Raw genomic sequence first — 17,015 nt, forward strand, 5'->3', positions numbered from 1 at the left:
TACCCCAACACATCCACCTCCTCCTTGTCCCGAGATTGGCTGGGGAAGGAGAGCAAAGGTTTAAGCAGGATTGGCCCCTGTGGGGCTGGGGGAGAGACACGGGTGTCCCCAGACCCCCCAGCCCATGGTTGGCCCCTGGTCTGAGGGGGAAAATCCCTTCTGCTCCCCCCAGCCCCACTGCACCCAGTTTCCCCCGGGATCCCTGTTCCTGCAGGGCCCAGGGTGGGGATGGAGACAAGGAGAGCCAGGGGAATTCAGGGCCTGCAGGAGGGTGGGGGGAGGAGGAGGGCACCCAAAGAGGGTGAAGTGGGGGGAATTGGGGATCCCAGAGGATGGGCATTGGGGTGTGGAAGGGATGGGACTGTGGGGGATGCGGGTGAGGAGGAAGGGATTGCAGTGGAGGGGACCCAGGGAATGAAGCAGGGCAGGGGTGGAGGCAGGAGAAATGGGGAAGGGGAGAAAACTGGAAGGGACTGGGAGGGTCTTTGGGACTGAGGGGTCAAGGAAGGGGATTTCTGGACACGAGTGTTGTGGCAAATGGGAAAGGGAAAGGATTAGAGGAGAAAGAAGGGAAGAAATGGTGTGGGAATGATGCCCAGTGTGTGTGTGGTGGGGTGGACTGGGGTGTGTGGGAATAGAGTGGGGGCCCTGAGGAAGGGCCTTCCCAGTGCACATTGGGGTGGACTGGGGAACACTGGGATGGCCTGGAGGATGGTGGTCACCAGAGGGGAGGGTCTGGGCCCAGCACAAGCCCTGGTACCCACCGGGCCGCCGATCCCGCCTGCCTGTAGAGAGACAAGGAGACATCACTGGTCACTGGGGTGTCCCCAGTGCCAGGAAGGGATGGGGGGCCCAAAGTGCCCCCCACTTCCCACACTGGGTGCCCCCAACTCCCAGACTTACCTCCCCACATTGGACGCTGTCAACCTCAATGGGCTGCAGGAGGAGAGCAAAGGCTTGGTTGGGGTTGGCCTTGTGGGGCTGGGGGGGACACGGGTGTCCCCACCCCCTCCAGCCCCGGCTGCCCCCCGGGCTGAGCGGGGCTCTTTGGGATTGCGGCTCCCAGGCAAGTTGGGGACACCAGTGCAGGGGGAAAGGCAAGGCATTGAGGGCAAAGCCTGGAGGAAAGGCCCTGGGAAGGGGCCATGGCAGGGCATTTCCCAGTTGGTGCCAGTTCAGCCTGGCCAGGCCTTGTCCCACTTGAGCCCAGGGTGGAGCTTGGGCCTGTTTGTCCTCCTTGGACTCCAGTGGGGCTTGGCCCAGTTCCACCCAGTTTGGGTTGGGCCTTTGCCTTGGCTGGGAAAGAGAGGAGATGGTGGGGAGATGCCCCAGGGGACCAAGAGGATGGGAGAGGGGAGGCCCAAAAAGGTGGGATTTGGGGTCAGAAAGAGCAGGAAGCGTTGGGACTGTGCCAGGACGGAGCCGGGTGCAAGCATCCCGTGAGGAAGCGGAGCTGCAGCAGCAGGAGTTGAATTGTGGGAAGGGGAAGGAGAGAGGGAATTGTGGTCGGAAGAAAGTGGCCTGGCCTGGGGCTGGGGGTGCTGGGGAGTGCTGGGGGAGCCCCTGGATTGGGAAGGGGCCCATCCCTGAGCCCATGGCCGTGGCATGGGGACCTCACCTTGGCATCTGCCGGGGGGCTCAGCAGGATGGTGAAGAGCAGGACCACGCTGAGCACAGCGACCTTCATCTTCCTCTGGGCCTGGGCAGCGCTGGCTGAGGCTGCACAAGGACAGGAGCACATTTATCCCTGCCGGGACTCCTCCCTGCCCCCTCCCCGAGAGCCCCCGGGGCAAAGCCCGGCTGGGCACAGCCCCCAGCCCTGGCCACAAGCCCAGCCCTGGCACAGAGTCCATCCCGCCTGCGGCACTGATCCAGCCACCTTCCCCGGCATCCCTCCAGCTTCCTGCACGGGGCAGCTGCCCCTGGAAGGGCCCAGGCCCCTGGGGGTGCCAAGGGGGTGGGCAGGGAGCTGAAAGCAGCTGCATACCCTGTGGGGACAATCCCACACAACACAATCCATCCTCCAACAGCTTCCAAAGCCTGATCCCCCCATGTCCTCCTGCCCATCCCTTCCCAGAGCTTTCCCTCTGGGACACCCCAGAGCTCAGCCCAGCCCCAAACCCGGTGTGTCTGAGCACAGTTCTCCCTGTTCCCACTCCAACCCCTTGGCTGAACGCAGGGCTGGCACTGCCCCCCTTCTTGGGGCACCAGGACCCCAGGATCAGGGAAACAGGGAGTTGGGAGATAAAGGGGCTGATGGGCAATGGGCACAGGTGGGTGACTGGGATCTCCAGTCTGGGCAGGCACTGGGGAGCACTGGGCAATGCTGGCCCTGGCACACAAGGGCTGGGCCCAGGGAAGTGCTGGGGTGGTGGCAGTGCCCGGCTCCAGCCCATTTGCGGGCACTGCAGCCCCCAAGTGGTGCAGGCCCAGCCACGGCCTCCCCGAGCAGAGCCCAGAGGGGCAGATGCCCTTTGCTGGCCCTGCCCCTGTCCCAGCTGGGCACACCGTGTCCTCCCGCATCAGCCGGGCCCCGCTCTGCTGAGCTGGCCCAGGCAGGGGGGGCCAGGCACTGGCAGCCCAGCAGGGCTCTGGCTCCACACTGGGCTGGCCCTGGCACACAGCTGCCCCAGTGCCCCTGTCCCCAGGGATGGCCCTGCCCTGCCCTGGGCCCAGCGCTGGCCCTCAGCAGGATGGCACCTTCCCGCCCCACTCTCCCTCCCTCCCCACCCGCCTCACAGGCCCCTCTGGGCTGGGACCCCCGTGGGCACAGATCAAGGACAGCCACTGAGCGGGGGCTCCCGGCACCTGCCACAGCCTCAATTCTCCACTCACCTTTCGCCACGTTTCCGCAACACCTTCCATCCTTACGGGCCCCTGACCACACACAAGAGACCATTGTGGGGCAGCTGGGAAAACATCTCAGCTGAATGACTTGACTATTTGCCTTGCATTTTCCACAGGAGCCGGCAGTGACCTGGAAGATTTTCCTTTTGCCCTTTTCTGCTTCGTGCCTCCTTTGTTGGATAATTGAGGAACGTTGACTGAGGAGGGGCCCAGGGGAGCTGAAGCCGCTCAAGAAAGAGGCATTTACAGCCCCTCAACACCAAAGGTCCCACTCTGGACCATCCAAATTGTGGCATCAGCAGCTCATTGGAAGAGGGAAATGTCCCTAGGGTGGTGTTTGAGAGAGAGATGGACGAGAGACGTGAGCAGGGTGCCTGAGGTGCAGCTGATCCCCCCTGGACTGTCTCCCTCCTTCCCCCTGAGCAGGGCTGGGAGCACCTGGGGAAATTCCCCTGGTTCTTGTAGTCCCTGCTGTGGGATTTTTCCCACCCTCTGGTTACAAATGGATTTGGGGCCTGGTCGTTCTCCTCAGGCCGTGACCCGCAGGGAGGTGTTGTGGTGACTCCCAGAGGGAAAGGGGAGGAGAAAATGGGGGCCTGTTCTCCACACATTTACGTCTCCCTTCCCAATTTCCTGGTGCCCTCAGCTTCCCAGAGTCCCTCAGTAGCTGCAGGAGAGGGGAGGCAGGACCAGACTCAACAGGAGGTCTCTGTCCTGTTGTCCTGGTTTTGACTGGGATAATGGACTGGTTTACAGTCACTGCCCACAACAGGGAATTGTCTCAGCACAGAATCCTGGAATTATGGACTGGTTTGGGTGGGAAGGGACCTTAAAATTCATCCCATGCCACCCCTTGGCATGGGCAGGGACACCTTCCACTAGCCCAGGTTACTCCAAGCCCCGTCCATCCTGGCCTTGGACACTTCCAAAGATGGGGCAGCCACAGCTTCTCAGGGCAACCTGTGCCAGGGCCTCCCCCCTCACAGGGAAAACTTTCTTCCCAATATCCCCCTAAGCCTGCCCTCTGTCAGTGGGAAGCCATTCCCCCTTCTCCCATCCCTACAGGTCCTTGTTCAAATTCCCTCTGCAGCTCTCTGGGAGCCCCTCGAGGCACTGGAAGGGACTCTAAGGCCTCTCTGGAGCCTTCTCTTCTCCAGGATGAACAGTCCCAATTGTCTCCAAAGTAGAGCTGGACCCACCAGCACCCCCAGAGCCCTCTCCCAGCAGGTTCTTCCATCCCTTCCTCCCCCAGCCTGCACCGATCCCGGGGGTTGCCCTGACCCGGCTGCACCACCTTGGTCTTGTCCAACCTCAGCAGATTCCCGTGTGTGCCGGCAAACGGGGGGAAGGGGAATTCACCCGACTCTTGGAGATTTGTTTGTCTACTGGTGCCCCAGGGCAAAACAAAACCCTGTCAGTCCCATCTAGTCTGTCCCATATTCCACCCAGGAACCCTCCACCAAACAGATCCACCAGCTGGGGGGAATTCCAGGGTCCTTTTTCAGGGAATGACATGTCACAGCCAAAGGAAAACCCCTCAGTGGATATTTTCACCAGTTACTCCAGCATCAACAAAACTGGCAGCACCTTTATAAAGGACTCCCTCCAACAGTCTGAGGAATAACACTCTTTATTAATACAAATTGGCACAGGCTAAAGGTTCGTGGTGGTCAGGGACAGGGTCTGGCTGCAAAACCACACTTTGAACAATCTCAAAATTGTTGTTAAAGCAAAGCAAAGCACAACCTCTAAACCAAACCAATCCACAACTACATTAGGAAGCAAAAGCCAGCTCTAGTCCTTCCAAGCAGTGACTAACACGCAGAACTGACACTTCCCACCCAGCACAGGCGTCCCTGAGGGGGAGGAAGGCAGGTTCAACCCCTCCATTGATCCCAGAATTTCAGCGGAAATCTGTCTCCCGTTCTTTCCCCATTTCCAACTCTCTCTTATGCTCTTTCTTTAGGTTTAGGAGGCGTTTGAGGGTTTGTAATGAGAAGTGCTGCAATTGTTTCTGGGTGCCTGGGGAGCTTTGTGGGGCATCGTGACCTTATCCCAGCTGGGAAGCAGCAGCTGGAGTCCCTTTGCTGTCCGGGAAGCAGCAGCTGGTTTTCCTCTCTAATTCCTATTCTATGTTAACTTTTAGCCTTATCTCTCTCTCCACACTCTGGGACCATTTCTCTGGCCTGTCCAGGTCCCCCTGGATGCCATCCCATCTCTCAGGTGTGTCACCTGCCCCGCTCAGCTCAGTGTCACGGGCTCAGGGTGCCCTCCATCCCTTGGCCTCCATCATTAAGGAAGATGCCGGATACTGGGGCCAGGAGTGAGGAATTGGAGGGTGTGGAGTCCAGCTGGGGATTCCTTGCTGGGGATAAGGACAGTGGGATTGGGAAGGGGGCAGCAGTCCTCAGCCTCTGGAGGTGTCTCCTGCAGAGAGGGAAGGACAGGAATGGCTTGGAGAAAGATCTTGCAAGCTCCCGGTGCAGGAGGTGCCCAGGATGAGATGGAATTCCCTGTGCTGGAGGCAATCACATCCCCTTGGGGTGCAGGGGCTGTAAATGCCCCCCCTGAGCGGCTTCACCTCCCCTGGGCCCCTCCTCAGTCAACGTTCCTCAATTATCCAACAAACGAGGCACGAAGCAGAAAAGGGCACAAGGAAAATCTTCCAGGTCACTGCCGGCTCCTGGGGAAAATGCAAGGCAAACAGTCAAGTCATTCAGCTGAGATGTTTTCCCAGCTGCCCCACAATGGTGTCTTGTGTGTGGTCAGGGGCCCGTAAGGATGGAAGGTGTTGCAGAAACGTGGCCAAAGGTGAGTGGAGAATTGAGGCTGTGGCAGGTGCCGGGAGCCCCCGCTCAGTGCCTGTCCTTGATCTGTGCCCACGGGGGTCCCAGCCCAGAGGGGCCTGTGAGGCGGGTGGGGAGGGAGGGAGAGTGGGGCGGGAAGGTGCCATCCTGCTGAGGGCCAGCGCTGGGCCCACAGATATGATGTCATATGAGTGATGTGATGTCACAGAGGAGGATGTGATAGCGCAGGAATGATGTGATGCCACAGTGGAGGATATGATGTCACAGGAGAGATATAGTGTCATATGATGGATGAGACATCATACAGGAGCTTTGATGTAACAGAGGTAGGATGAGATGTCACGGAGGATGCCAGAGTAACTCATGGAAATATACACTGAGAGGTTTTCCCTTTGACTGTGATGTGTCAGTCCCCAAAAAGGGCACTGGAATTCCCCCCCAGCTGCTGGATCTGTTTGTTGGAGGGTTCCTGGGTGGAATATGGGACAGACTAGATGGGACTGACAGGGTTTTGTTTTGCCCTGGGGCACCAGTAGACAAACAAATCTCCAAGAGTCGGGTGAATTCCCCTTCCCCCCGTTTGCCGGCACACACGGGAATCTGCTGAGGTTGGACAAGACCAAGGTGGTGCAGCCGGGTCAGGGCAACCCCCGGGATCGGTGCAGGCTGGGGGAGGAAGGGATGGAAGTCCCTGCTGGGAGAGGGCTCTGGGGGTGCTGGTGGGTGACAAATGGGACACGAGCCAGCCCGGAAACCCCCCGTGTGCGGGGCTCATCCCGGGGCAGGGGAGGAGGGGAATGTGCCCCTCTGCTGCCCTCAGGTGAGACCCCACCTGCAGTGCTGCCTCCAGCTTGGGGGGCCCAGATCAGGAGGAATGGACCTGTGGAGTGGATCCAGAGGAGGCCACAAAGATGCTCGGAGGGCTGGAGCCCCTCTGCTCTGGGGACAGGCTGGGACAACTGGGATTGTTCATCCTGGAGAAGAGAAGGCACCAGAGCGGCCTTAGAGCCCCTTCCAGTGCCTCGAGGGGCTCCCAGAGAGCTGCAGAGGGAATTTGAACAAGGACCTGTAGGGATGGGAGAAGGGGGAATGGCTTCCCACTGACAGAGGGCAGGCTTGGGGGGATATTGGGAAGAAAGTTTTCCCTGTGAGGAGGGAGGCCCTGGCACAGGTTGCCCTGAGAAGCTGTGGCTGCCCCATCCCTGGAAGTGTCCAAGGCCAGGATGGACGGGGCTTGGAGTAACCTGGGCTAGTGGAAGGTGTCCCTGCCCATGCCAAGGGCTGGCGCAGGATGAGTTTTAAGGTCCCTTCCCACCCAACCCAGTGCATGATTCCAGGATTCTGTGCTGAGACAATTCCCTGTTGTGGGCAGCGACTGTAAACCAGTCCATTATCCCAGTCAAAACCAGGACAACAGGACGGACACCTCCTGCTGAGTCTGGTGTCCTCCTCATGCAGCTACTGAGGGATTCTGGGAATACGAGGGCACCAGGAAAATGGGAAGGGAGACGTAAATGTGGGGAGAACAGGGCCCCCTTTTCTCCTCCCCTTTCCCTCTGGGAGTCACCACAACACCTCCCTGTGGGTCACGGCCTGAGGAGAACGACCAGGCCCCAAAACCATTTGGAACCAGAGGGTTGGAAAAATCCCACAGGAGGGACTGCAGGAACAAGAGGAATTTCCCCAGGTGCTCCCAGCCCTGCTCAGGGGGAAGGAGGGAGACAGTCCAGGGGGGATCAGCTGCACCTCAGGCACCCTGCTCACGTCTCTCATCCATCTCTCTCTCAAACACCACCCTAGGGACATTTCCCTCTTCCAATGAGCTGCTGATGCCACAATTTGGATGGTCCAGAGTGGGACCTTTGGTGTTGAGGGGCTGTAAATGCCTCCTTCTTGAGCGGCTTCAGCTCCCCTGGGCCCCTCCTCAGTCAACGTTCCTCAATTATCCAACAAAGGAGGCACGAAGCAGAAAAGGGCAAAAGGAAAATCTTCCAGGTCACTGCCGGTTCCTGTGGAAAATGCAAGGCAAATAGTCAAGTCATTCAGCTGAGATGTTTTCCCAGCTGCCCCACAATGGTGTCTTGTGTGTGGTCAGGGGCCCGTAAGGATGGAAGGTGTTGCAGAAATGTGGCCAAAGGTGAGTGGAGAATTGAGGCTGTGGCAGGTGCCGGGAGCCCCCGCTCAGTGGCTGTCCTTGATCTGTGCCCACGGGGGTCCCAGCCCAGAGGGGCCTGTGAGGCGGGTGGGGAGGGAGGGAGAGTGGGGCGGGAAGGTGCCATCCTGCTGAGGGCCAGCGCTGGGCCCAGGGCAGGGCAGGGCCATCCCTGGGGACAGGGGCACTGGGGCAGCTGTGTGCCAGGGCCAGCCCAGTGTGGAGCCAGAGCCCTGCTGGGCTGCCAGTGCCTGGCCCCCCCTGCCTGGGCCAGCTCAGCAGAGCGGGGCCTGGCTGATGCGGGAGGACACGGTGTGCCCAGCTGGGACAGGGGCAGGGCCAGCAAAGGGCATCTGCCCCTCTGGGCTCTGCTCGGGGAGGCCGTGGCTGGGCCTGCACCACTTGGGGGCTGCAGTGCCCGCAAATGGGCTGGAGCCGGGCACTGCCACCACCCCAGCACTTCCCTGGGCCCAGCCCTTGTGTGCCAGGGCCAGCATTGCCCAGTGCTCCCCAGTGCCTGCCCAGACTGGAGATCCCAGTCACCCACCTGTGCCCATTGCCCGTCAGCCCCTTTATCTCCCAGCTCCCTGTTTCCCTGATCCCGGGGTCCTGGTGCCCCAAGAAGGGGGGCAGTGCCAGCTCTGCATTCAGCCAAGGGGTTGGAGTGGGAACAGGGACAATTGTGCACAGACACGCCGGGTTTGGGGCTGGGCTGAGCTCTGGGGTGTCCCAGAGGGAAAGCTCTGGAAGGGATGGGCAGGAGGACATGGGAGGATCAGGCTTTGGGGGCTGTTGGAGGGTGGATTGTGTTGTGTGGGATTGTCCCCACAGGGTATGCAGCTGCTTTCAGCTCCCTGCCCACCCCCTTGGCACCCCCAGGGGCCTGGGCCCTTCCAGGGGCAGCTGCCCCGTGCAGGAAGCTGGAGGGATGCCGGGGAAGGTGGCTGGATGGGTGCCGCAGGCGGGATGGACTCTGTGCCAGGGCTGGGCTTGTGGCCAGGGCTGGGGGCTGTGCCCAGCTGGGCTTTGCCCCGGGGGCTCTCGGGGAGGGGGCAGGGAGGAGTCCCGGCAGGGATAAATGTGCTCCTGCCCTTGTGCAGCCTCAGCCAGCGCTGCCCAGGCCCAGAGGAAGATGAAGGTCGCTGTGCTCAGCGTGGCCCTGCTCTTCACCATCCTACTGAGTCCCCCGGCAGATGCCAAGGTGAGGCCCCCATGAACCGGCCATGGGCTCAGGGATGGGCCCTTTCCCAATCCAGGGGCTCCCCAGCACTCCCCAGCACCCCCAGCCCCGGGCCAGGCCACTTTCTTCTGGCCACAATTCCCTCTCTCCTTCCCCTTCCCACAATTCAACTCCTGCTGCTGCAGCTCCGCTTCCTCACGGGATGCTTGCACCCGGCTCCGTCCTGGCACAGTCCCAGCGCTTCCTGCTCTTTCTGACCCCAAATCCCACCTTTTTGGGCCTCCCCATCCCATCCTCTTGGTCCCCTGGGGCATCTCCCCACCATCTCCTCTCTTTCCCAGCCAAGGCCAAGGCCCAACCCAAACTGGGTGGAACTGGGCCAAGCCCCAGTTGAGTCCAAGGAGGACAAACAGGCCCAAGCTCCACCCTGGGCTCAAGTGGGACAAGGCCTGGCCAGGCTGAACTGGCACCAACAGGGAAATGCCCTGCCATGGTCCCTTCCCAGGGCCTTTCCTCCAGGCTTTGCCCTCAATGCCTTGCCTTTCCCCCTGCACTGGTGTCCCCAACTTGCCTGGGAGCCGCAATCCCAAAGAGCCCCGCTCAGCCCGGGGGGCAGCCGGGGCTGGAGGGGGTGGGGACACCCGTGTCCCCCCCAGCCCCACAAGGCCAACCCCAACCAAGCCTTTGCTCTCCTCCTGCAGCCCATTGAGGTCGACAGCGTCCAATGTGGGGAGGTAAGTCTGGGAGTTGGGGGGCACCCAGTGTGGGAAGTGGGGGGCACTTTGGGCCCCCCATCCCTTCCTGGCACTGGGGACACCCCAGTGACCAGTGATGTCTCCTTGTCTCTCTACAGGCAGGCGGGATCGGCGGTCCGGTGGGTACCAGGGCTTGTGCTGGGCCCAGACCCTCCCCTCTGGTGGCCACCACCCTCCAGGCCATCCCAGTGCTCCCCAGTCCACCCCAGTGTGCACTGGGGAGGCCCCTTCCTCAGGGCCCCCACTCTATTCCCACACACCCCAGTCCACCCCACCACACACACACAGGCCATCATTCCCACACCATTTCTTCCCTTCTTTCTCCTCTAATCCTTTCCCTTTCCCATTGCCCATGACACTCGTGTCCAGAAATCCCCTTCCTTGACCCCTCAGTCCCAAAGACCCTCCCAGTCCCTTCCAGTTTTCTCCCCTTCCCCATTTCTCCTGCCCCCACCCCTGCCCTGCTTCATTCCCTGGGTCCCCTCCACTGCAATCCCTTCCTCCTCACCCGCATCCCCCACAGTCCCATCCCTTCCACACCCCAATGCCCATCCTCTGGGATCCCCAATTCCCCCCACTTCACCCTCTTTGGGTGCCCTCCTCCTCCCCCCACCCTCCTGCAGGCCCTGAATTCCCCTGGCTCTCCTTGTCTCCATCCCCACCCTGGGCCCTGCAGGAACAGGGATCCCGGGGGAAACTGGGTGCAGTGGGGCTGGGGGGAGCAGAAGGGATTTTCCCCCTCAGACCAGGGGCCAACCATGGGCTGGGGGGTCTGGGGACACCCGTGTCTCTTCCCCAGCCCCACAGGGGCCAATCCTGCTTAAACCTTTGCTCTCCTTCCCCAGCCAATCTCGGGACAAGGAGGAGGTGGATGTGTTGGGGTAAGTCCTGAAGTTGGGATGTCCCCAGTGTGGGAAACGGGGGGAAATGTAGTCCCCCCATCCCTCCTGGGCCTGGGAACACCCCAGTGACCAGTGACACCTCACACTCTCTCTCCAGGGAGGCATGGATATCGGTCGAGTGAAGAGGTCTGAGGTGGGTACCCCGAGTTCTGCTGGGCTCAGACCCTCCCCTCTCATGGCCACCACCCTCCCCAGAATCCCAGTGTGTCCCAGTCCTGCCCAGTGTGTCCCAGAACCAGCCCAGTGTGTCCCAGTTCAACCCAGTTTGTCCCAGTCCAGTCCAGTTCATCCCAGAACCAGCCCAGTGTGTCTCTAACCCTGCCTTTGTCCCCAGCCCCCCGTGGCTGACCAGGTGGAGCTGATGCGCCAGTGACGCTCGGCTGCCTCTCTGCATGTCCAGGTGAGAAATATGGGAGGCTCCTCAGCCCCCCAAAGGAGCCTGGCAGGGCTCTGGGGGGTCCCTGAGCCCTCTGCAGTGGGCAGAGCTTGGGGACAGCAGAGGGACACGCAGGGGGTTGTCCCTGCTCCGTGTCCCGGGGCAGCTGGACAGAGCTGCCCCCAAGCCTGGTCTTGCACTGGGGGCTCTGCAGACCCCCAGGCTCACCAGGAGGGCAGGGAGGGGCTCGGGGAGGTGTCAGAGCTTCCCAGGCTCAGGGGCTCTGGGGCCACATGGATCTCAGCATCCAATTCCCTTCTTCTGCCCCAGCTCCTTGCAGACAGACAGGGTGGGGACAAGGCCCCTCCCATGTCCCTGTGAACACTGAGGGTGACGTTTGGGGCTCTGTCTTTCAGGACTGGAAGTGGTGGTGACACCCCTGTCCTGGCCCCCTCCAGCGGCATGAGGAGATGATCATCCCTGGAGGACCCCCCTGATCCCCTGGGTGCCCTGGCAATTTCCCTGCAAGAATCAATAAACCCCTGCAGCAAAACAAATGCTCTGTGTCTGTCTGGGTGTGTGTGTTCCCACCTCCACGGGTACCTTCCCGTGTCCATGTGTGTTCCCACGTCCCCTGGGGCACCCGGTGGTTTGGGGGCACAGCGGGAAACAGGGTCTGACTGGGGCTGTCCAAGCACCCTCCCCAAGGAGCACAGCTTGGTGTCAGGGCAGGGGAGGGTCAGGGACAATCAGCCAAGGCCCCTCAGTCCTTCCCTGGGCTCTGGGAGGGATGGGAAAGGGGATCAAAGGAGCCAGCGGGTGTCAAATGCCCCCAGATCTCAAGGACCAGGCTCGGGGCTGAAGGGATGGAGAGCAGCCCTGCATCCAAGGCCATGGGGATAGTGGGGGATGAAAAGCAGGATGGGAGCCAACAATGGGAGCTCACAGCCCACAACCCCCCCGTGTCCTGGGCTCATCCCACAGCGTGGGCAGCAGGGCAGGGGAGTTCTGCCCCTCTGCTCCGCTCAGCTGAGACCCCCCTGCAGTGCTGCCTCCAGCTCTGGGCTCCTCTGGCTGTCTGCAACGCACCCACCCGCAATGGCAATGGTTTGGGGGGATTCCCCTGCCAGTCCTGGCATCTCCTGCAGCTCCATGGGCTCCTCAGCACAGCAAAGACACGCACCTCTTGGGGCACTTCCAGAGGAGGCCACCAAGGGGATCCCAGGGCTGCAGCACCTCTCGCATGGAGACAGGCTGAGAGAGTGGGGGCTCTTCAGCCTGCAGAAGAAAAGCCTGTGGGGAGACCTCCTTGGGGCCTTCCAGTACTTCAAGGCAGCTTTTTAGAAACATGTGGGCAAAGGGTTCAGTCGGGCCTGTCACAATAGGACAGGGGGTGAGGGAGTTAAACTAAAAGAGGGTAAGTTCAGACTAGAGATAAAGAGGAAAGATTTTATAGTGAGAATGCTGAAACACAGGAATACGTTTCCAGGCAGGTGTGGATGCTCCATCCCTGCAAACATTCAAGGCCAGGTTGGATGGGGCTCTGAGCAAGGTGATCTAGGAAAGATGTCTCTGCTACCCCTCCAGTGTGGGAGGCGGGTCTAAAGTGGCACAGAGGATGTGCCCAGGTACAGAGCCCAAGGGGCATGCCCCAGAGTTAGTAAACTGGTTGGTTAAGAAAGTCACATGATATGTAAGGATAAAAGAGCGTGCGAGTTTGAATAAATTCTCTTTGTCTCACCATCCACGAGGAGCATCATTCATTCCTTGTTATACAAGGGCCTAACCGCAACACTCCAGGGGATCCCCCCACCTGTGCTCTTGGCTACCAGAGTGATGGGCAGCTCTCAAAGGATGCAAGTGCCCAGAGAGAGCAGAGGGAACACACAGGACCTCTGTTAGCAGGGACATCTTCAGGTGAGGTGGGAATAGTTTGGATCAACATGCTCAGGCTCCACTGTTTTGCCTCTCTGTGGTTGCACAGAACTGTCAGAAGAGACCGATAACCATGAGGTGCCCCAGTGTCACGGGGTGCCTTTGGGTCCCTGAGGCCCTGCATTGTCACAGGCTCCTCCTTGCCATCCAGAGGCCAGGAAGTGTCCGAGGTGCCCCAGGGCACCAGGAGGTCCCGCAGGTCAAGGGGCAGCCTTGATTCCATGTGTCCCTGGAGTGTCCCAATGTCCCCATGGCTCCAGGAGGCCCCGCTGTGCCACAGAGGAGCAGCATTGGGCCGATATCAAAGGACCCAAAAGCGATGTCGCTGTGAACTCTTGAGGGCTGGAAAGAGCAGGAGAGACCCAAAGGCCCAAAAGAGCCGGGGAGAGCCGAAGGCCGAGCCGTGCCCCGGAGCCAGGCAGAGTTGAGAAACAAAAGGAGCTGGGAAGACCTGGCAACACCATCCCGCCCCGGCCCCGCATTTCAGGATCAAGAAATAGGTTTATCCAAAAGCAGGTGGGGTGGTGGGAAGGGGCAGAGGCAGCAGAGCCCAGCGCAAAGCGAGCGGCTCCAGGCACGGCTTCTCCCGCCCGCCGGGAGAGCGCAGGGGCAGGAGCCCTTTGCCGGGTCTGGCTCCCGGCGCTGCCGGCGCTCGGCGGCTTTGGGGTTTGGCTTTGGGGTCTGACGGGAGGAATTATTGCTCTGGTGGTGGGTGGCAGAGGGGCTGAAGGACTGGGCACGAGAGGGATGCCTGTCCCCTCAAGGGACAAGTGCACAGACAGGGATCAGGTGTTCCCGCTGGGCTCAGACACCAGGTCTGTCCAGCAGCACCCAGGGAAGGGAGGGAGGATCATCGTGCTCCGTTCCATCACTGTCACCAGGTCCAGTCACAGGGCACAGACAGCAGGTGTGGTGGGTGTGCCCTGCCTGGACACCAGGGACCCCCTAAAACCGCTCTCTCACTCCCCTCTGCAACTGGGCAGAGGAGAGAAAAAACCAGCCAAGGATTCATTCATGAGCCAAGAGCTGGCAGAGGTCACTTCCTGATCACCTTCACAGGCAAAACAGACTCCAAGGGGGGATATGAACTGATGCAGAAAAACCTTGGAATAACAGAACTGCTCAGAGACTTGGCATCTTTAAGCAGCAAGGTATTTGTTTCTTCAATGCTGGGAGCAAGGCAGCTCCCTGACCTTCCTGGCGTTGTGGAAAACCCCCCTCCTCTGCAGGATCCAGGTTGGAGGTGGGGGGGTTTGGGAGGGCTCAGGAATCCTGGGAGGGGGGAGGGTTGGGGGTCCCAGCAGTGGTTTTGGGGTCCCAGGGGTGGTTTGGGGGTCCCAGGGGTTGTTTGGGGGATATTTTGGGGGTCCCCCCGAGTTTTCCGGCGTTGTGGAAGACCCTCCTCCTCTGCAGGATCCAGGCTGGAGGTGGGGGGTCTTGGGGGTCCCTGGTGGATGCTGGGGGTCCCAGGGAGTCAGGTTAGTTTGAGGGTCCCAGGGGTGGTTTGGAGCTCCTTGAGGGGTTCAGGGGGTGTTTTTGGTGGTCCCCCTGACCTTCCTGGCATTGTGTAAGACCCCCCCTTCTCTGAAGGATACAGGATGAGGGTGGAGGGGATTGGGGTCCCTGGTGGATGTTGGGGGTCCCAGGAGAGGTTTGAGGGTCCCGGGGGGGGTTGGGGGGATATTTTGGGGGTTCCCTGGCCATTCCAGGCTGGGCACTTGAGGCTGTGGGTGCAGGCAGGGAGGGGGGAGTGCCCAGGGGGGTCCCCGTGACCCCCAGGGCCAGCGAGGAGCTCCACTGTGGGTTCAGGGTGTCGATCTGCACCTGAGTGATGTCACCATGATGTCACCGTGATGCCATCGACAACCGCAGTGATGTCATCAACACACGGAGTGATGTCATCACACAGTTACCCCCAAACGTCAGCGTGTTACCCTGTGATGTCACTACATTCCCCTGTGACATCAGCACTCTCCCTATGACATCAGCACATTCTCCTGTGACACCATTGCGTTCCCCTATGACATCACCATGTTCCCCTGTGTGTTGCCCGTGTATTTTGGTGCTGAAAAAAAATCTCCGGAGCAGTTAATTAGGGGTGAGATAAGAAAGGGCTTATTTGCCAAGGCAGTAGGCGATATAAGACGCGCGCGCTCCGGCCATGCCTGAGAGGTTACATTTTATAAATTATCCATCCAATCCCAGATGTGTCCACCCTTTGGCCCTTCCTCTGGTCCGCCCCGGGCCCTCCCCCTGAGAAATGGGTCTGGGGTGTATTTTGGGACCCCCCCTTCATCATCCTCATCATCCTCAGAGCACAAAGGGTACATTGTTACCTAGTTTTTGACCGTACTCTGTGGTTTAGGCCCTGATACGCTGTTCTCCAAACAGTCTGGGCCTTTGCCTTGACAAAAGACTAAACACTGCTACTGAATTCAGGGGTAGGTTTGATACGGGAACATAGAATGGGGTAAGAGGGTTAGGGAATGTGTAAACAAGGGAAAGGAACAAGGGACAAAGGGGTTTCTGCTTTTAAAACCTACCTATAAAACTTTACAAGTCTTACAAATATCAGAAAAATAAAAAACCATTAAGGGCTTAAGGCATCATGACATCATCACATTCCCCTGTGACACCATCACATTCCCCTGTGACATCACCACGTTTCCTATGACATCTGTGTTCCCCTATGACATCACCATGTTCCCCTGTGACATCATCACATTCCCCTGTGACATTATCACATTCCTCTGTGACATCACCACATTTTCTATGACATCTGTGTTCCCCTATGACATCACCATATTCCCCTATGACATCCCCACCTTCCCCTATGACATCACCATGGCCAACTATGACATCACCATGTTAATCTATGACATCACCATTTCCCCTATGACATCAGAGTGTTTCCATCACCATGCCCCCATGACCTCACCATGCCCCCATGACCTCACCATGCCCCCATGACATCACCACATGCCCTATGACATCACCACATTCCCTTGTGACACCACCACACTGCCCTACGACATCACCACATTCCCCTGTGACATCACCACGCTCCCCTGTGACGTCACCAGGGAGGGGTACATGGAAGAGGCGGCTGGGGGGAGGGGCTGCCCCACGACCACCAGCCCCTGGTTGTAGCTGGAGAGCCTGGAGGCCGTTCTGTTCCCGTTGGACAGCAGGATGTTCTTCCCGTGGCACCCCAGGAACATGGGGGGGCACAAGGGAGGTCACAGGGGGGTCACAGTTGGGGATGGGCCCTCTCACTGCCCTCCCACTTCCTCCCAGTGCCTCCCAGTCCCTCCCAGTGCCCCCCAATTGCTCCCAGTCCCCTCCCAGTCAAACACGGGGCCTCCCAGTTTGTCCCACTCATTCCCTTCCCAGTCCGCTCCAGTCCTTCCCAATCTCCCCCAGTCCCTCCCAGTTACCCCCAGTTGCTCCCAATCCCCTCCCAGTCCCCCTCAGTCCCTCCTCATCCCTCCCAGTCCCTCCCAGTCCCCCCCAGTTCCCCCTAGCCTCACCCAGGCCCTTCAAGTCACTTCCCAGTCCCTCCCAATCCCTCCCAGTCCCCCCAGTCCCTCTCAGTGCCCCCAGTCCCTCTCAGTGCCCCCCAGTCCCCCCCAGTCTCCACAGTGATGAATGTGATGTCACAGGGGAGTTGTGATGTCACAGGGGAGATGTGATGTCACGGGAAGGATGTGATGTCATAGGAAAGATGTGATGTCACCACAAGGACGTGAAGTAACAGGGATGATATAATATCACAGGAAGGATGTGATGTCATATGATGAATGTGATGTCACAGAGGAGGATTGATGCCTATTTTGCCCCCCAAAAAGGCGCAGAAAACTGCTCAGAGACAAATTTTAGTCTTTAAGCAGCGAGGTATGTTTATTGAGCAACGTTGGAGAGCAGCCAGCTGGCGCTGGACAAAACTGCTCTGTCTCTCCAGTGAATTCACAGGTTTTTATACCATTTTTACAGGTGATCGCAACATGTTTATATACATATTCATATAATTGCAACATCTGATTATAATATTCATAATAGGC

General features: G+C 59.5%; 1 long non-coding RNA gene across 1 annotated transcript; it reads left to right on the plus strand.

Moving 5' to 3' along the window:
• The first annotated feature begins 10,581 nt into the window (after nt 1-10,581).
• LOC127461978 (uncharacterized) lies at nt 10,582-11,571 on the plus strand. Its single transcript, XR_007900251.1, has 4 exons — nt 10,582-10,622; nt 10,741-10,776; nt 10,978-11,043; nt 11,436-11,571. It is a non-coding gene; the product is annotated as an uncharacterized LOC127461978 (long non-coding RNA).
• The last annotated feature ends 5,444 nt before the right edge of the window (nt 11,572-17,015 follow it).

The sequence above is a fragment of the Manacus candei genome, unplaced genomic scaffold (genome assembly GCF_025592945.1).
Source record: "Manacus candei isolate 608988 ecotype Guabito, Panama unplaced genomic scaffold, ASM2559294v1 h1tg000117l, whole genome shotgun sequence".
NCBI classification, from domain to species: domain Eukaryota; kingdom Metazoa; phylum Chordata; class Aves; order Passeriformes; family Pipridae; genus Manacus; species Manacus candei.